This window comes from Schistocerca americana, chromosome 7 (genome assembly GCF_021461395.2).
Source record: "Schistocerca americana isolate TAMUIC-IGC-003095 chromosome 7, iqSchAmer2.1, whole genome shotgun sequence".
Classification (NCBI taxonomy): Eukaryota; Metazoa; Arthropoda; class Insecta; order Orthoptera; family Acrididae; genus Schistocerca; species Schistocerca americana.
In genome coordinates this window covers 265,190,146-265,209,908 of record NC_060125.1, presented here as the reverse complement: position 1 = coordinate 265,209,908, position 19,763 = coordinate 265,190,146, and the positions used below count along the sequence as shown (strand labels likewise).

The 19,763-nt window shown below is 43.1% G+C and overlaps 1 long non-coding RNA gene across 1 annotated transcript in view; it reads left to right on the top strand.

Moving 5' to 3' along the window:
- The first annotated feature begins 18,020 nt into the window (after positions 1 to 18,020).
- LOC124622520 overlaps positions 18,021 to 19,763 on the top strand; it is a 211,887-nt gene continuing 210,144 nt past the window's right edge. The window contains exon 1 of the long non-coding RNA XR_006980640.1: positions 18,021 to 18,131. This is a non-coding gene — a long non-coding RNA (uncharacterized LOC124622520). The remainder of the gene's footprint in view (positions 18,132 to 19,763) is intronic.

Below are 19,763 nucleotides of genomic sequence, written 5' to 3'. Positions count from 1 at the left end.
TGCCTGTTCAGATTTCGTGCCGGTTGCGTAAGAATGGCGGTGGTAGCTCCAATACGAGGATAAAGATCAAGTTTCCTTTAAACATACTCTGTAATGGTCGTGAGCGTTAGTTATCTTTGGTAGTGGTCGTGTTGAGCTGGTGTTAGCCAAAAATGCCATTAAGGCGACAAAGACACCATTATCAATACCTCACTGAATTTCAACGAGGTCTTGTAATAGAGCTACGAGAAGCTGGACCTTCCTTCTGCCAAACTGCAGAAAGACTTGGCAGGAACGTAGTCACTGTATATGACTACTGGCAGCGGTGGTAACGAGAACATACGGTCGCAAGAAGACCGGACTTCGGACGGCCACATCGCACTATCGAGCGGTAAGACCACCGTTTTCGGCGTAGTGCTCTCGTGCACCGTACTGCGTCCGCCACGCCAGTTTGAACAGTAGTTGGCACCTCCGTCACACAACGAATTGTTACAAATTGGTTATTTCAGTGACAGCTGTGAGCCAGATGCCCTGTAGTGTCCAGTCCACTGACGCCAAGCCACCGCCATTTTCTATTACAATTGTGTCAAGTGGAGGGCAGGGTGGATGTCTGTTGTGTTTTCAGATGAAAGCTGGTTCTGCCTCGGTGCCAGTGATGGCCGTGTCTTGGTTCGAAGGAGGCCAGTCGAGGGCCTGCAACCAACCTCTCTGTATACTAGACACACCGAACATATACCTGGAGTTACGGTATGGGATGTGAATTAGCATACAGGACGAGAACCATCGTCAATATCCCACGCACCCTGACTACAAATCCGTAAGTCAGCATGATTGTTCGACCTATTGGGCTGCCATTCATGAACAGCATTCTGGGTGTGTTTTCCAACAGTATAGCGCTCTGTCATACGGCTGCTATAACCTACCATGCTCTACAAGTGTCGACATGTTGCCTTAGCCCTGCTCGATCACCAGATCCGTCTCCAGTCGAACACATATGGGCATCATCGGATGAAAACACCAGCGCCATCCACAAACAGTAGTAACCGTCCGTGTACTGACCGATCAAGTGCAACAGGCATGGAACTCAGTCCCACAAACTAACATCCGGCTCCCCTACAACACAATGCATGCACGTCTGCATGCTTGCATTCAACACACCCATTATTAATGTACCAGCATTTAACTTAAATAACTTACGCTAAGGACAACACACACACCCATGCCCGAGGGAGGACTGGAACCTCCGACGGGGGAAGAAGCGCGGAGCGTAACAAGACGCCTCTGACAGCGCGGCTACCCCGCGCGGCTACAATTGCTTATCTCGCGCTTATATTAACCTGCAATTCTGCAATGTTTCTAACTTAAATACAAGGTGTGACAATAAAGTAACGAGACTGATTTTCTTTGCAAGATGTGTCAACTCAGCAGGCTTGCGTAGGCACAATATCTTTGACCTTGGTCTATAAGCTGCTTCTAGTCCAAGCGGCACATAGTAGCAACTGCTCAGTCGTGAGCTGTGCTGTAATAAGTTAACACGTGTTTGTGTCTCTCGTCACGGAAATGGAACCGCATAATATTGCGCAACGGCATGCCTCTCCTTTTTTGCGTGAAATTGGGTGAAAACGCGACGACAACTTACGGTAAGCTTCAGAAGGCTATCGGAGAGGAGGTTATGTCAAGAGCTCAAGATTTTCGTTGGCATAGAATGTTTAGTGAAGGCAGAACGAATGTTGAGGATGAAGACCGCAGTGGATGACCATCAACTTCACGGACGGATGGCAACTTGGCTAGGGCGCGTGAACGCGTACGATCTGATCGAAGGTTATCCGTGAAAATGGTTCCAGAAGAACTAAACATCAATCGAGAAACGGTTCGTCTAATAATAACTGAAGATATTGGTATGATAAAGATTTGTGCAAAAATGGTCCCCAAAAATCTCACACTACAACAACGAGAAACACGGAAAAATGTGGCAGCCGATCTGTTAGAGCAAACGAAAATCAGTCCAGAATTGTTGAGCTGTGTTGTCACTGGCGATGAAAGTTGTTTTTTTCAGTAAGCTCCAGGAACAAAACGCCAAAGTTCGCAATGGTGCTCAAATGGATCACCCACACAAAAAAAGCTCGCACGTAAAAGTCAAAAGTGAAATGCATGCTTGTGTCTTTCTTTGATTCCAAAGGAATTGTTCATAAAGAGAGGGTGTCTCCTGGACAAACAGTTAACCAATATTACTAGAAAGTAATTTTAGAAAGGCTTCGTAAAAGAGTTCTTCGTGTCCGTGCCAGCATTGCTGATAATTGGGTTCTGCATCACGTTAATGTGCCATCCCATACTGCTCTGTCAGTACAGCAATCTCAAAACAAATTTCAGTACTACCACAGTCACCTTATTCACAAGAAATCGCTCCGTGCGACTTTTTTCTAATTGCAAGAGTCAAGACGGCTGTCAAGGGACACCATTTTAAAACAACACAAGATGTCGAAAAAGCTATGACGATGGTCCTGGAGGATATTACAGAAGATGAGTTCCAGAAATGTTACCATCAATGGCAGAAGCGCTGGAAAAAGTGTGTGCAATGAGAAAGGAGACAACACTAAACTTGACTTAAAGCAACATTTTTTTTCTCATCGGTCTCATTACTTTATTGTAGCATCTCGTACATTACCTAGAAAAGTGTATTCTCGAAATTTCGTTACTCTACATTAATTATATTTTGCTATTGCGATTTTTTTTCCGTCAGTGTAGAGACAGATGCAGAAGGGCTCAGCATATATCCTCAGTCACAAAAATTGCACTTTTTGCTGTACCTCTGTCTGAGAAGAACCAATCGCTGTGCTTGGCAGATGAAGACAGAGTTTCAAGAAGGTGAGGTTAATGCAGGGGTACGGGATATGGAGGACAGGCCGGAATTAACATCCGAGTGTGTTATGCAACGAGAGAGGAACGCGCAGGTCACTCGGTCCTAGATCCACCCCGCCGGCAGCGTTCTGTCCCGGCCGCGTTTCTCAACAACGTCGGCCGGGCCGGTCCGGTCCGGGATTGGTTGAGCGCGCCACTGCGTTCCGAAAAGGTTGCAGCTCCGTTTTGTGCGGTGCCCGCCTGTATCGCAATAAGGGCATCGGCGAGCGGAGCCCAGGGGTCACAACCACGCGCCACCGCGCCGCCCCACCCCGCGCTGCAACGCGGCCACCCATTGGCGGACGCGGGCCGTCGCTGGCCTTGAGCCGCCAATAGCTGGCCGCGTTTGCCGGCGCTGTCGTCACGTGCGCCCGCGCGCGCTCGCCCGCAGGGTTACCGTTTCCTGCAGTGCGCCGGCAAATGTCACGGCGTGAGCACGCGACTGGTCGGCAGGTACACGTGCTCCGCCGGTGCTCGCTGTCCAAAGAAACCAAAGCTACAAGTTTTGTTTAAATTATCTTTGATCGGGTCCACACAATGCCTGTAAATGCTGTCGGATAGCGGCAATAAAAATTTCTCCCAAGGTCATATTCAAATACCAGAAAACGTCAAATGCTACTGGACAATCTTAACTGGGCTCGCACAATTCTCGGTTTCCCTCTTATGATATGAATTCCGTAATACTCTACTAATAGCAGCTACACAATTTTGTTCAGTTTCACACTTCGTGAGTTGTAATTGTCTGTTACATAGCAGTAGTGGGTGATTCATGTGTTCCAAACGTACAAGTATACAGTTTTATTATAGAGACCTCCACGCAACAATACCTGACTGAATGTAAAAAAATCCTCGAAACTTTTAGATATATGCATTGAGGTGATAAAAGTCATGGTATAGCGATATGCACGTATACAGCTGGTAGTAGTACAGTGTATACAAGCTATAAAACGACAGTGCACTGGTGGAGCTCCATATGTAATTAAAAGTAACCGGTCACCTGGCTGAAAATGACTAACAAGTTCGTGGCACCCTCCATCGGTAATGCTGGAATTCATTATGGTGTTGGCCCACCCTTAGCCTTGATGACAGCTTTCACTCTCCCAGGCATACGTGCAATCAGATTCTGGAAGGTTTCTTGGGGAATTGCAGCCCATTCTTCATGGAGTGCTACACTGAGGACAGGTATCGATGTCGGTCGGTGAGGCCTGGCACGAAGTCGGCGTTCCGAAACATCCCAAAGGTGTTGTATAGAATTCAGGTCAGGACTCTGTGCAGACCAGTCCATTACAAGGATGTTATTGTCGTGTAACCACTCCACCACAGGCCGTGCATTATGAACAGGTGCTCGATCGTGTTGAAAGTTGCAATCGTCTTTCCCGAATTGCTCTTCAACAGTAGGAAGCAAGAAGATGCTTAAAACATCAATGTAGGCCTGTGCTGTGATAGTTCCACGCATAACAACAAGGGGTGGAAGCCCCATCCATGAAAACACGACCATACCATAACACCACAGCCATCGAATTTTACTGTTGACACTACACACGCTGGCCATTCGCAATACCCTGCCATCGGATCGCCACATTTTGTACCGTGATTCGTCACTCTACACAACTTTTTTCCACTGTTCAATTGTCCAATGTTTATGCTCTTTTCACCAAGCGAGGCGTGTTTTAGCTTTTACCGGCGTAATGTGTGGCTTGTGAGCAACTACTCGATCATGAAATTCAAGTTTTCTCACCTCCCGCATAACTATCATAGTACTTGCAGTGGATACTGATGCAGTTTGGAATTCCTGTGTGATGGTCTGGATAGATGTCTGCCTATTACACATTACGACCCTCTTCAACTGTCGGCGGTCTCTTTCAGTCAACAGACAAAGTCGGCCTATACGCTTTTGTGCTGTACGTGTCCCTTAACTTTTCAACTTCACTATCACATCTGAAACAGTGCACCCAGGGATGTTTAGGGGTGTGGAAATCTCGCTCACAGACGTATGACATAAGTGACACCCAATTACCTGACCACGTTCGAAGTCCGTGAGTCCCGCGGAGCGCCCCTTTCTGCTCTCTCACGATGTCTAATGACTACTGAGGTCACTGATAAGGAGTACCTGCCAGTTAGTGGCAGCACAATGCACCTAATATTCAAAAAACGTGTGTTCTTGTGGGTGTCCGGATACTTTTGATCACATGGTCTATCACTAGTGCTCAGGTGGTTCATGTGCATTTCCGTCGTGATTATGACTTTGTGGCGGGAATTATCAGACTTTTAACGAAGAATAATTCTTGGAGCTAGATACATGGGACATTCCATTTCGTCAGTCGTTGGGAAATTCAATATTCCAAGATCCACATTTCAGGACTGTCCCGAGAACACTATATCTCAGGCATTATGTCTAACCGCGGACAACGCAGTGGATGATGGCCTTCATTTAACGACCGAGAGCAGTGACTTCTGCGTAGAGTTGTCAGTGATAACAGACAGGCAACACTGCGTGAAACACTCATAGAAATCAATGTGGGACGTAGGGTGAATGTATCCGTTAGGACAGTGTGTTGACGTTTGGCGTTAATGGACTATGGCAGTAGACGAGTGACGATAGTGGCTCTGCTAACAGCACGATATCACCTGCAGCTCGTCTCCTGGGCTCGTGGCCTCATCGGTTGGACCCCACACGACTGGAAAACCATGGCCTGCGCAGATGAGTCCCGATTTCAGTTGTTAAGAGCTAATGGCAGGTTTCAAATGTGGCACAGACTCCACGAAGCCATGGACCCAAGTTGTCAACAAGCCACTATTCCACTGTGCAAGCTGGTGGTGACTCCATAATGGTGTGGGCTGTGTTTACGTAGGGTGGACTCGGTCCTCTTGTCCAACTGAACCGATAAATGACTGGAAATGATTATGTTTGGCTATTTGGAGACCATTTGAACCCGTTCATGCACTTGATGATTCCAAGCAACGATGTGCCACGTCACCGGGCCACAACTGTTCATGACTGGTTTGAAGAACATTCTGTACATTTCCAGTGAATGATTGATAGACCCAAATCACCCGACATGAATCCCATCGAACACTTATAGGACATACGTGAGATATCAGTCGGTGCACAATATCATGCACCGACAACACTTTCGCAATCATGGACGGCTGTAGAGCAGCACGGCTCACTATTTCTGCAGGGGACTTCCAACGACTCATTGAGTCCATGCCACGTCGAGTTGCTGAACTGCGCCAAGTGGAAGGAGGTTGGACACAATGTTAGGAGGTATCCGGTGACTTTTGTCACCTCAGTGTACTGTTGCTATGAAAATCGTAACAGTTTTTATTCTGCTACATTATGAGAGGACGTTACTGTTACTTTTGTGCAAAATGTTTATAGTATTTTGGGGACGGACATGTACCGCATTATTTCTTAGATGATCTGAAAGCGGAAATGTTTGTGATGATACTGTTATAGAGTCTCCTTATTGACAGCCACATGCCGACACGATTAGTATGCCAGTATGAGGACATAATTGTCTATGACTTTCCACTGCTCCTTTTTTCTGTTGATATTACTAATTAAGATTACGAACAAGAGTTCGATTTATTTCCCAGGCTTCATATTCTAATACACTGCCATCTGCAGGTAAAGAGTTCCACCATGCTAGTCTGCGTATTTCATTATCGGGCTTTATGAGCAGAATTCTCAAGGAGAAAATATTTCAAACGAATCGAACTCTTTTAAGTATGACACGCACAGAGGTACTGGTTAATTATCGTGGACGTTTTACGTGGGGAAGAAATTCGCCAGTTACCAAAACTGTACTTGTTTGAAACTTATGGCCTTTAACATTGGTAATCCTTACTCCATTTATCTATGAATTTTCATTTATAACATTAATTGTGTTAACGTTATAACAACTGGACCGTTCATAGCTCTTTGTGTCATGTGTGTTAACTTTAGTTCTTCAGTTACTAAATAAATGCTATGGCAATAGTTCCACTTCTTTCGAAAACAAATTGAAAATGTTGACCACGTTATTACATTAATATCCAGAGTTCTTCAAATAAGAAAAGAAATCACTGTTGTTCAACAGATACGTTGAAGCGAAACGTACCTGTACTGGGAAAAATAGGGCAAATTTAATGTTCATTTGTAGTGACACTGAATTCTAGGGTACAACATAAAAATATATATGTCAGACGCAGATCAAATAATGAACAGACAATATTTCAGCATACTTGTACGAACAATACACTGTACGGGTAGCTGATGTCTGGATTCCTGAATTTAACTTCGTCATCATTTATAGAGGCTGCAAGAAGTATTACCTCAAAACAATACAACCGTATCCACTTTCGTTTCTAGCTGTCAACCAGTGCCGCACATTGAACGTGTGAACTACAAGAGGAGTATTTAAGACACTTACCACCTTTAGTTTGGTAAGATATCGAATTCTCTTCTATTCATACAGTTCAGGAAAATTAACGTTTGAGAACCTGTGGAATCCAAAATAATCTCTGATCGTGGATTTTTACTGTAGGTCTGGTTAATGACTGGTTTCGATGAGTTATATTGCCATCAGATTCGTCTCTCTCTTTAATCTTAGTAAACAAAACAAATAAAATTTGTAACCAAGATTGACACGGTCACAACATTTAAAAATATGATAACACTATGATAAACGCATTACAGATAATGTGTGCTTATCACAGATTATCATGTTTGTATGTCTTGTGATGGGGCAAATCTTGGCTATATTATGAAAAGGCGTGGTTTGCCACACAGCGTTAAATCAAGGGACGTTACATAAATGCGCCCTGGTTCTGTTCAGGGAATCCCTTCAAAGGACTGAAACCGGAGCAACGATAAATCTAAACTGACGCTTGTATTTATGATCTGAGAAAGGTTGCCAGTTTAAGGTTTCTCGGTGCTGAATGACAAACGCATTGTAAACATGAGACCTTTAGCAGTGAGCACATTACACAACTACCAAATGGGGCAGCGAATTACGAAGCGTTTCAGGCGTAATCGGGAACGAGAAGAAGTTTCTACCGGGTCCCTGAATCTCGCCGATACACTGCGCAGTTAATGCTGGTCCTCGGAAAATTTAATGTGCCCCGTTTCTTCTTCCTGATCATAATATCGACAACACAAAAAGTCTGGTGCTAAATGTGTTGGATATGGTTGTACTAAAGTTAGTGATTTTGTAATACATATAATTCGACATTTCAAGAAATTCAACAGTGTTAGATAAGAAAGTACTTCCTATCCTCAAAGTAGTTAGATGCAAATCTGAATAAGTATTCGGAAATAAAAAATAAAGTCAACGAATCTTAGTGTGAATTAAAGTGCACGTCTAGACAGAAGCGATGACCAAAGCCTTCAGATGAGGCAAGTAGATAGAGATAGCTGTGCCGTTGCACTTCGAAATATAGTTTTAATAGGGAGATGACAATGGATACATTGTGGACGATTATAATATCTTTGCGTTTAAAGAAAACATCTCAAGGTGTAAATTTTCAGGATGGGTGTACTGTCACGAAAACAGGTGTGGTTTTTCTGACAGCTACTCTTAGCTCCCCGTAAATCTTCTTTGGCCCGAAGGGTGTTCGCTGGCATAGAGGGAAGGTCTCTGCTGCAAATCAAAGTCCCGAATTTCAATGGTATATAGATACTGGTACCTTTATCTTTCACTTGTTCATTATTTCATCTTTACTGTTATCCGTAGTCCCCCTAAAACACACAAGTCACTCAGTAACTGACCGGGTCAACCACTTCAAAGGTAAAGGTCTGAGAATAAAAAGGTCATATCTTCTGCAGGATGGTTATGTCTGTGGATTACTACTGTGTTCAAACCGACATTTCGGTTGACAAGCTCACCTTTATCTTAATTGTTCTTCCATTATTTATTACTACTTGCTATATGTATGTGTGTGTGTGTGTGTGTGTGTGTGTGTGTGTGTGTGTGAGAGAGAGAGAGAGAGAGAGAGAGAGAGAGAGAGAGAGAGAGTATATGCTTCTACGCTTGCTACTGGCATGCCATTATGTTCGTTGCTATCACAAGCTGATATCTATTCTCACGGTTATAGTTTTCCATTTCTATAACAAATGTGTAAACATTCTTGTACAAAAGCTGAAATCATTCTCACTATCTTCATTGTTACTTCACCCATCTGTCATACAATGTATGCAAACTTCAACCGCATTCACTTGAGGTGAGGTCACATTTTCTCCTCTGGTCCCCAAGATTTGGGTTTTCCGTGATGAATGTCAGTGTGGCTTAAGTAGTAAGGGTGCACACCTCTCAGCCCTCATCCTTGCCTTTTCCGAGCTGATGCGCCGCCCCTCATGACATCGACATCGACAGGATGCTATGCGCCAATTTTCCTTTCTCCTTACTTTCTTAGATCTTGATATCCTTCTTTCCAGAGGATGGGGTTGTTCAAATTACTGACTTCATACCCAAAATTTTGTTTTCATACCTATTGCTAGCTCTTTTTTTTTAATTGTAGCTCAACGAGCACGCATTGTAACTGTTAGCACGGAATAGAAGTTTAGATCAATACCAGTGCCGTACTTACGTATTTCGTGCAGTAATCTTGACAGCGCTCGATGTGAACGAAGGAAACATTGTCTCGATCTCACGTGAATACAGACACGGAATCCGCTATGTATACGGAAAGAAACAGCAATCGTGTTCGCAAGAATTAACAAAATATTTGTCACAGTAGACAAAGTAAGTGTAGCCTGTAAGCGATGTGAGACGCGCATGCTTTGTGGTGACTGACTCTCATGTGAATACTTACATGAACTCCTCAACAAGTGTACCTGAAATTCGTGTCGTAATATCATATTCGTTAGTCTCGCCAACTAGCAAAACTAAATTATCACCTTCCTTCCTAACGTAGTCCTCGTGCTACGCCACGGATCAGTCTCTCACCATAAATTTCTTTCCGAGAAAATGCTTCTTTTTATTTGACACATTGGTTGGCTTATCCAATTCACTATCAAATCATCACCGTCCAGTGTAACCTAAACCTTGAGCTGTAGTACAGATCAGCCTGTCACCACAACTTTCAATCGAATCGGCACTAGAAGTATTAGGTTGGTGCGCCACTTCCTAGCGTTTTGCATATTCGTATTCCGGTTGCTATGGGTTGATTTATCATTGTCATTTTGTCATTCGAAGATAGTGAGTGGTGCTGTGGACCCTAGAAAATGGAGTGCCAAGTGGTGAAATCGCAACATTTCCATCGTATTCTTCTGTTTGAGTTCAGTAGAGGGATGACAGCAGCAGAGGCAGCCAGAAACATTTGCGCAGTCTATGAGGATGCTGCCGTTGGACAGAGCACAGAAAAAAAAATAAATAAATAAATAAAAATAAAAATAAAATAAAACGGTTTTCTCATTGTAAGAAGGATCTTTTTGATATTAGTGACACTCCACAGTGATCCACGTCAGTTTGCCCGAGAACTGTAAAATGTGATGAACTGTGATCAGTAGACCATCGTGTGACATTTGCATGCAGTGAGAAAGCTTCAAAAAAATCTGGTGTACGGATACCGCATGCTCTATGCCAAAATCCCAAAAATCAGCGCATGGCCATATGTACATCTATGCTTACTCCTCATAAATTTGCTCGTAATAACGCCAACAATTCCTATCCTGTGTCGTCACTGGTGACGAGAAATGGAGTCTTTACGCTAACATAAGGAAACGAAACGGATGGCTGAGACCAAACAAAGCAGCAATTTCTCGTTCAAAGACCCGTGCTCATCCACAAAGATAATGTTAAGAATCTGATGGAACAGCGACAGTTTGGTTTACTACGACTTTCTACTCCGAGGAGTAATCATCGCTGCTGGCGTTTATTGCCAACAACTGAGACGTCCTGCAGACGCAATTAAAGTACAACGATCAAGAACACTTCATTCCGCTCCCACCTTTTTCACCTCAGATTTGCACCTTTCCCGCTCCCTACCGAACAACCTACAAAGAACTTCCTTTCCGGATGAAAATTCACTGCAAACATGGCTCGACCAGTTCATTGGTTCAAAACCACGTGATTTCTATAGTCGCGCAATCGAAAAGTTACCCGAGCGTTCGCAGACTGTTATAAATCGTGAAGGAGATTACTGATGACTAAAGTCCCTTTGATATGCATCTGTTGCGTGTCTTAAACTTAGAAAAACGCCACGAACTTATGCACCAACCCGCCACATTATGTGTTTTCTCGCATCTCATTGGACAGGTGAAACTGACGTGAAACTTCCTGGCAGATTAGAACTGTGTGCCCGATCGGGACCTTTGCCTTTCGCGTGCAAGTGCTCTACCAGTAGGAGAGCTTCTGTAAAGTTTGGAAGGTAGGAGACGAGATACTGGCAGAAGTGAAGCTGTGAGTACCGAGCGTGAGTCGTGCTTCGGTAACGCAGTTGGTAGAGCATTTGCCCGCGAAAGGCAAAGGTCCCGAGTTCGAGTCTCGGTCGGGCACACAGTTTTAATCTGCCAGGAAGTTTCGTATCAGTGCACACTCCGCTGCAGAGTGAAAATCTCATTCTGTGCAACTGACGTGTTGTTAATCACTGAGCAGTAGCAGAACACCGTCGTGACTGGCCCTACCATCGACCTGGAGTTAAAGGCTTACCGAAGACGAAAAATAAGCACACGTAGAGCATGTGAATTATATTTCAGCTGTCATCTTTGCAAAACTGTTGAGCTAGGACCTCTTTTCCTTCGTACCACTGTGACAATCATTAACCACACGCGTCCACCGCTGCTCTTTGAGGGCTGAAACATCTTTCGTAGTGGAAACGGAGCGCCGGCGGTCGGTGGCGCCCTCCCGCGACTACTGCGCTGTTACGGCGGCAGACAGCGGTCTTAGCTCTCGCCAACCTGCAGTGTGAGCTCGGACGCCAAGCTGAGCAGTACGGTCGAGGCCGTGCTGTGCTTTCGTGCTGCTGGCAGCAATCACGCAAGTTACTTTGCCTTCTTAGGTCGCACGGCAAGCTACTGAATTTCTCAGAGGTGAAAAGAAATAAAATCCGCCCCCGCCACTTGAAACTAAAGTGAATCGCACACTTATTGATAGAGTGGATGGTTAAGGCTTAGCACCACAACTGCCGAGTGGCTATAATTAAATTGTACCTACTCATGCGTCTCCAGTGCGGCCTGTAATTATCGTAGGGCAGCAAAACTTGGTAGATATCCTAACACGTTAATGCGGAACCGATTGACGTTGGAAAACAAATTAGTTCCAATTTTGACCACCAGGTGCAAATCTGGTCCTCTACAACATTTCTTTAATGTCTCCAATGCTGGTGCCGAATAAATCGTGAAAGCGGAGGTTAATAATAAAACCACTGTTATGCGGTTCTAACTTGTCTGACCTTTTCTGCCCACGTACCTTTCCTAAACCATTTCGTATGGCGACATTTCTTCGCGTCTTTCTTGCATTCACAGTGCGAGGTTTGCATCTGGTGGCCAAGACTGGAACTAATTTTTTTCCGGCGTAAATCCGTTCTGCGCGATTATTACAGGCGAAAATGGACCTCTGTGAGTAGCTGCATCTTAATTATAACCACCCAGTACAAAGTGGTCAGTCATTAAAGTCGAAGCGAAAACTCAAATCGGGCAACAATGGGGAAGAAAATCAACTATGTTTCATTAAAAGGACCCGTTACGGGATTCACTTGAAATTATTTAGAGAAACCATGGGATAAGCAAATATTGGTGGGTCGAGGAGGAATTGCACGCTGGTCCTCTCGAACTCAAATCCCAAGCCTTAACCAATGCTAATGAAATCATATAGTACCTACATTTGACTTCTAAATCTGCCATGACGTTAGCGTTTAGCGGTATTGTTTATCACATCTTACCGAATAAGTATCATAACATATTATCACCATATCAAGTAAATGCCTACATAAAATGATGTGAAAGTTTGACATCTCATACAGATTCTGCGGGTCAACGCAGATGCAGAATACTTTCCTTGACTTGATCATTCTAGCTGTGCTGGTAACAGATCTTACTTTACGCTTTTGTTCTCCTAAGCACACATCCACTTTTCTTTTTGAAGGTAATTGAGGTTTCTCAATGGATTTCACAATTTCAGCAGTCGTTCAGCAATGACTGGGCACTGAACTTCTGATATTTGTATTTCTAATTTGTCACCATTTTTATTCTTTGTACGAAAGAACCAACAGACAGTGCATATCATCTCATATCCTTTGCATTCTCTCTGTCTCTCTCTCTCTCTGTCTCTGTCTCTCTCTCTCTCCCTCCCTCTCTCTCTCTCTCTCTCTCACTCTCTCTCTCTCTCTCTCCCTCCCTCTCTCTCTCTCTCTCTCTCTCTCTCACACACACACACACACACACACACACACACACACGCACACGCACACACACACACACACACATGATCTCTCACATATAATTACGGGGAGAGGGGTTCAATTAACACAGATGATAAAAGCTGTGCCTGGTCAGAACGTGGTTAAAATCCAAATTTAACAGCATGTAAACAAAATCTGAGCCTGTCCAGAAGTTGAAAGAGGTAATACGAGGTAAAGACGAGAATTGCCGCCTCCTTTTGATTTTCGCTGTAGCCACTTTTTATGTCTGTCCCTGTCTTCTTCTGGAGTTTCACTGGAATATGCTTTAAGTTCTTAGCAGGCGTTTAAGACCAAGGCAAAACTGTGGGTTTTATGAAATGTTCTTCGCACCTCTCTCCGTTTCTTCAGATCTATGACTTTTCTGCATTGTTTATGGCACAGTAGCTGCAAATTTGTAGTTTTACGGTTTAAAGCAGTGTGCAGAATATCTCACCTCACTTATTTCTGTAATGTAGCACCTATACTAGTATTCATTACTAAATGTAATATGGATGACTATAAATAAGAGAGTGCTTCATTCGATCTCGGAATTCTTTTGAATAATCTGAATGAGCCTGCCAGTTAATTTTCCATAATTTTCCATTCCGTATTGGAGAAACCATGTTCAGTATTCAATTGCAATTGGGTTAAAGTAAGACCAAATATAGAAAAGATAGAAAATAAAATATCACTCAGCATACTCTAACAGGTATGAAACTGGGAATACCCAGACTCAAACTTTATACGGTGGTCCAAGTTCGGTATCACGACTATTTTCTCTATTCCATATGCCATAAATTATCTAAAATAACCACTCGCGTTGCCTCCTTTGACGAAAATCTGTGGTTTGTAACCATTCCTCTAGTTGAGAGGTGCACTCAGGCGACTGTCCTAATGATATCAGATAATATATTAAGTTACTTAAGTATTCTTTAAGGTAAACTAGCGATTGGAATCAAGTATAACTTTTATGTCAAACTAAATGTTCTTTATGCATGAAATTGAGTTATAATCTAACAATGAAATTGTGTATTCCAAAAGGCAATTCGATATACTGACTGCGTATTAATGTCTCTCTCAGAGGATACTAACTATGAAATAAGAAAATCTGGCTTGTTAAGTGAGAGGATATGGGAGCAGCATGGTTTCCGGGAAGAAAGATGAAAGTCAGAGGAGGGATAATTAGCACAGCGTAGAATAATCTGTATCAAATGTTCATTGAGTAGCAAATTGTTATGCACGCTCTTTAGTGCACTGATGACGACTGATTTTCTTATTTTCTGCTGCTATGATGGATTTAAAAACGTAACATTTTCGTAGGCAGGCTCACATTTTCGCAGTGATTTTCAGTAACTGCCTCTACGTGTCCTTCGGGAACAGCAACAAATTGGTATTAAAATCTAGGACGTTTATAAGACTGTAAATATGCTACAGTAATAGCTTCAAAATGTTTGACGTTTAACGTTTCTGGAGTTTTATTACGCGTCTTGCTACGCGTGTATTCACAACGAGAGATCCCAGTCGTAAGTTGCACGATAAACAGTATGATACATTGGAATATTCTTGGAAGCCAGAGGTATCTCTGCTACGTGTGTGACCTTCAGTCTTCGAAGGCTAAGGCCGTACTTCAGACGTTTGAGAACGATCGACAAGAATCGTTGAGAACGAATGCTCTACAGCGTATGCGAAAGGCATGGAAATCAAACGACTTGACCTTGGAGGGGAAATTCATCTGGCATCAGTTGGTCGAAAAGCATACTATGCGAGCCGAAGAGACCTACCAAAGTGACATTTCCACCCTGTTTCCCCGTACTTCAGACCTCAAGTAACACACTAATTTTCCCTCCCTTAAATCAACTATAATTTCTCGCCTTGTAGACTGTCGGAGTGGCATACTACGGACATTGGTCTTCATTTTCTGATGATAGCCAGTAGCCTGCACGCTGCACATGTTACTCTTTCTTGTGCACAATAATTATGTATGTCTGCCTATTAAAAAATTTCAAGTCATTTTAAGCCGAAATTTGTAACTTTCAAATTGCTCAAGTACTTGACATGAAATTATTTGTTGATTCGAGGTGGTGAAAAGTAATGGTAAATTGTTAACTGAACGCTCTTCGTTCATGTTGTGTATTATTAGCCACATCACCACCCACTCAAAGTATGAAACATTGTGCTCTTATATCCACCAGGTGATCTTCCTTGGCAGTGCTAACTAAATGAGTGTCAATATAATCAGATTTTTTACACACATTTGTAAAGAATACGAGTACCTTATCGCTGAAAATATAGTTTAAGAATGGTGAAAACTGTATGCAGAGGCTAAGGATAATACGTTTTCCGTAATACTTAACTCAAACTGTCGCGCACTTTTTTTGTTTTCCTCTCCTTTTTTATCTCAGCACTTTCATATCCGTGTTTTTGGTAAGTGTCTTCATAGATAAAGCTCCAAACGTAGGCGATTAGGTGAGGTATGTTACGTATAAGAGCTGTGGAATGTTGCATTGCCTTTTATTTCAAAATGCTTTCGTTGCTAATAACTTTGCGGTCTGTATCAAAATCCACATGCAGAATTATCATTAAAGTTTAAGTCTCTCAGCTCGGTATGATGTGCGTAAATTAATTGGAATGTTTGAAAATGCCGATATTCGGTTTTGGGGTATGATCTCCTAGCTGGTGGTGGTCGGAGTTCTGATTAGCTGACACAGAGTGATTGATTGAAGATACGGGTCTCATATCAGATCAGCTTAAAATACATTATATGCTAAATCCTCAGGTTTAAACTTACACAAACTGTTGATGATAATGAACTGATTAGTCTGAGATACGTGATTAGTGGGCGTAAGCAATTTTTTTAAATTGAGATAAAATGTACTTCTTAGTAACAAATTAAGGTCAAGGTTTCTGTTCTAAGTGACAATAAATCTTCATTTATGAATTATGTATTAACTAAACGAAGCACTTTTTTAACGTGTTTCATAAAACTTTACCATTTTTACGCATCCTAGGCTGAAATTGTTAACATTCATTTATGTATTACAAAGTCGCATCAAATTTTGCCACACCATAAACTATAAGCGTTGTCTGCTATACAGTGACACGGGCAGCTGGAACTATGCCAACCAATTCCTCTCCAGTTTTTAGTGTAATTTCAAAAGGGAAAAGTCTACAGGGGTGATGTATAGTGATCACGCTGGTCGTGACATAGAACCTTCAAATCCGGCGATAAAGGTATTCACTGCTCTGGTGCTAATATCGAAGTGGGAAGGTGCACCTTCGAGTTCGCACCCCGTCAAGGACAAAACGAAAGCACAGCCACCAATTACTACGCGAACACACCACGACTGAACACCAAGTACCATGCACCATTCTAAGGGAGTGACAGCAAGTATAGCACTTTTAGCTGATCTTGCACAATTTCAGCCCACAATTTGATTGAGAATCGTGGCTCGTGATCTGAGACGCGCTTGGCGTACGGGTTTCATTACTCCGACCGAAGTTGACTACTCAAGTTTCATAACAGGGAACTGTGTGCCGCATCGACGTAGATACCTCACACACATTGCTTATTCAGATTCAGGTGCTGTATTGGCTTATGATTTCAAAATACTCAGTGTGGAAGCTATGCTAAAGGTCGTTAGCCTGTCTATTTCGTCCAAATATTTGTATCTAGAGAGACAAACGTTCTAAACGCCAGATTAAAACACAATAGAAGCTACACTACACTGTCGGAAGTGCATTCATTCCTGCATTCAACTGTGGAGACCGAATTCTTGCTTGACCGTCCACCTTCAAAGAGTTAACTCACTTATTTGACCAGAGGGAACATTGTCACTTTACATTCAAATTTACAGTTGTATCGACTTGAAAGAATCTGATACGTACACTAGCTGCAAAGTTACAAGCTTTGGCAAATCCTAGTGATCATTGTGCATCGATATCTTTGATATCGAAAATGCTAAGTGAATTGGTCTTTCACTGGCAAACTCTTCAGCTCCTTTCAAATACCATCGTATTAAGTCATTTACAAGCTTAGTTTGTTTCCAGAGAGAGATCAAAAAAAAACATTTCTTTAAAACGTTTCATGTTCGTCAAGGTAATAACAAACATAAGCATAACAGTTATCAGCCATTAAGGCAGATATTGGTTTTTACATTGGTGTGTAGAGATGATACTGCACGTGAAACAATAACATCAGATGGAGATGAGAGTACTTTTTGTCCTTGGACGAAAGTCACTGTATTTTGTTTGCCTTCGTTCTCCTATACTCATTGTTCGGACACCCACGGCCGCCTCAGCATCCTACACCCTCATTGTGTGCACATCACGTAAACAGAGCTGCAGGCTCGCATCCTGAACACGACAGAGGCAAGACGTCCAAGCGTTCCCTTTCACTCAAACGCAACACAAGCTGTCAGTACTCGCCGTGCCGATAACGCGATTGAGTAACACCCAACTCGCACTCCCCGGCGGCAAAAACGTGACAGGGATTGCAGCACACGAGGGCAGTGAGGCGGGTGCCAGCACACGAAAATACAGGTATCGTAGACAGCGGGGCCAGGCGAACTGATTCTTGCCCCCTCGGCACTCTTTCGGAGCAGCGGAGAACAAAGCCGGTACCTGTTCGTACGCGTGCGTGTCCGGCTGATTGTGTATTCAGTAAGCAGCGGTCTAAAAACTGCCTCTCGCCACCGACAATTAGGAACGGTTGCGCCGGCGGTAAGAGGAATGCGACCGGCGGGCAGTCGCACTGAGCTACGCTATGACCTAGAGAGAGGCGGGCCGCAGCGGTAGAGAGTCAGCCGCGCACCAGCCCAGCCGCTCAGTCGCTCGCAGCACGCCGCACCGAGCAGTCGCTGCCTCACTACCTGACCTGCCGCACCGCACGCACAGTGAGTAGCCACTGGAGACTTCGATGCAGGGCCCAGACACCAGCACCAATCGCATATCCAATGCCTCGTATGGTATTCTGAAAGCGTAAGAATTATTTAGGCAGTCGAAAATTTCAATGTGACAATTGTCCACCTCTTTCAATACATCACTGTTCTTCAGATAAAGGTTAGTCTAAATACGTACACAGTCATGAACTACCATGATCTTTTTCAACGCATCTGTGGAAACTTCAATGCAGGGTCAAGACACAAACACCAACCACATTCCGAAAGAATGTGAATTACTTAAAGAGTTTCGGGAATTTCCGCGTGACAGCGGTCCATCTTTGTAATAGAATACTAATCCTTAGGTTAAAGTCTAAATTTCTTCACAGCTCGTGAGCCACTATAGTTTTTTTACCACATTAAATGATCGCATGGTATTTTTGGTCGGGAGATTGCGTCTCACTCGTATTTCATGTAAGTTTGGATGCTGGGGTCAGATGCGAACACAAGCGACATTATTGCCTTTGTAAAGTAACGGACGTGTATAAATTATTGAGGCACTCGCATGTTCCTATGTGATAACATCCTATCACTTTCACATAAGATTTCAGCATAACTGATGCGTGCCACTGGGCGAAAGTTAGTTCAACTATTGTATAATAAAATTACTCGACGATGTTTTACATGATTGAAAATAAATAAACTAAAAAGACATGAACTTTTTATAACTTAGTGTTATTGCTTAATCGAATGCTACAATGTTTCGTTTGAAGTGACACGCGTCAACAGGAAGTTAATTTTACGATCACCTCAGCAATGCCAAACTTTTTTGACAGTGAAGTGCAAATTGTAATGTGACAGCGACGTCCAATAACGAACTGTGACTTTTTGTAATTAACTGGTACTATGGTAACTCAAGATTCATCAGGGGACGAAATGTAGGCAAAAACATGGCACTGATAAATACCTAGTGAAGTTTATTGGTACTTTGTGTGTCTACATTCGAAGACTGTTTACACTACGATGACCGTACTTTTTGAATGCTATCACAGAATCGATTTCACATTTAACGGCCTATAGCTGGCGCAATACAATAGTATTTTATTTTACCGAGACACTGAGTCGTGTGAGATTACATGTTTTACATACCCCCAGTTACGAATCCAGTGCTTTGTAGGAATCTGCATTTTGAGCATTTGGTGGATTCCTGTTCGGAATGTCGAAATTATCGCTGTCTCTTGTTCTCACCCCTTGGTTCCTTGACATTAATAGTATCTACACAAGACCAATAACAATACTGAAACGTGTAGAAGAATTCTGACAGCTGAGATTAATCGTGCCAACTGGAACAAAGCATATCCTCAGCATTCGGAGACACACATCGTCGTCGTTCCATCCTGCGGCGCTGTAGTGCATTTGTGGAAGTAATAGTAACATTTTACAAACACCACCTGCTGGATATCCTGCTTCACACACATACACACACGCACACACACACACACACACACACACACACACACGCACATATATATATATGTGATATGGAGAAGGAGGGAGAGCTTACGTAGAAAGTGAAAAAGTGAAACGCACATGCACATTAACAAATACCTGGAGTTTTTTTTTCTTTATTTACTTTTTCGAGCCCGC